This window comes from Vicugna pacos, unplaced genomic scaffold (assembly GCF_048564905.1).
Source record: "Vicugna pacos unplaced genomic scaffold, VicPac4 SAC-SAT, whole genome shotgun sequence".
Lineage (NCBI taxonomy): Eukaryota > Metazoa > Chordata > Mammalia > Artiodactyla > Camelidae > Vicugna > Vicugna pacos.
Genome location: NW_027328721.1, coordinates 19,836,588 through 19,837,640, shown reverse-complemented (window position 1 = coordinate 19,837,640; position 1,053 = coordinate 19,836,588). Strand labels below are relative to the sequence as shown.

Here is a 1,053-nt window from a genome sequence, read left to right as displayed (position 1 = left end):
TTGACTGTGCGTGTGCGTGTGCGTGTGCGTGTGCGTCCGTGCGTGCGTGCGTGCGGTCTGGGGGCAGGAGGGAGGGAATGGTTTCCTAGGGGGCCTGCGTTTCATGGACCCAGTTTCTTAGTTCTGAGAACAGGTCTGTTCAAGGAAACTGTTGCCGTTGTAGTATCTCGTCTCAGGAGGCGGTGGTGTCGATGGGCTTCTGAAGCTAGGCCTAGGGAGCAAGCAGTCAGGTATCGCCTAAGAGGCACTTGTGTGGACAACCAAAGTACAGCACAAAGGTGAATCGTCGGAGCAGATGAGAAACCAGATTCAGGGCCGGGAGTAGGGGGTCAGTCTGGTAGGAGATTTCCACACATCGGGGTCATCGAAACGGCTCGAGCAGTTTGAAATGCCTCTGATGATGTCCTGGGGTGTTCGGCTCAACTCTCTGAGCGGCTCCCCCGAAAACAGGCCCGAGGATGGTTTCCACAGGAGCTGTTGTGGCCATTTCTCTGACGTTTACCTCCCGTTGTCCAGCTTCAGTCTGCAAGGCTTCAGGAGACGGAGCGTTTTCGTACTCAATGATGCCAAGGCAAAAGGGTGAGAGAAAATGGGAAACATTCGTGGAGAGGGTCCTAGGCAGATAGTGGAGGCAACTAGAAGACCTTCAGTCTCCGGGCTGGCTTTCAGGTTGAGACAAAAACCCTAAGGAAAGCACTTGCTGCCACAGGACATAGACTAACATGGGAACCATCCAGAGAAGATCAGCACGGCCCCTGAACGTGGACGACACACGCCCATGCGTGAAGCGTTCCATAGTTTTAGTGAAGTCAGTCACCCAGGGAAAGACAGATATCCTATGCCATCACTTCTAGGTGGGATCTGAAAGTAAGTCAAGACACCCATCCATACATAAATAACTCCATTTTAAAAAGACTCCAAGGAACCTATTTACAAAACAGAAACAGACTGGACTCGCAGACATGGAAAAGAAACCGATGGTTAACACAGGGGACAGGGTAGGGTGGAGGAACGGGGTAAGGCGGAGGGATAAATCAGGAGTTTGGGATTAGC

The 1,053-nt window shown here is 52.2% G+C and overlaps 1 non-coding gene across 1 annotated transcript; it reads left to right on the top strand.

Annotated features, from left to right (window-relative positions):
* Window positions 1-693: 693 nt before the first annotated feature.
* LOC140692281 (U6 spliceosomal RNA) lies at window positions 694-802 on the top strand. The gene has a single exon (XR_012067851.1). It is a non-coding gene; the product is annotated as a U6 spliceosomal RNA (small nuclear RNA).
* The last annotated feature ends 251 nt before the right edge of the window (window positions 803-1,053 follow it).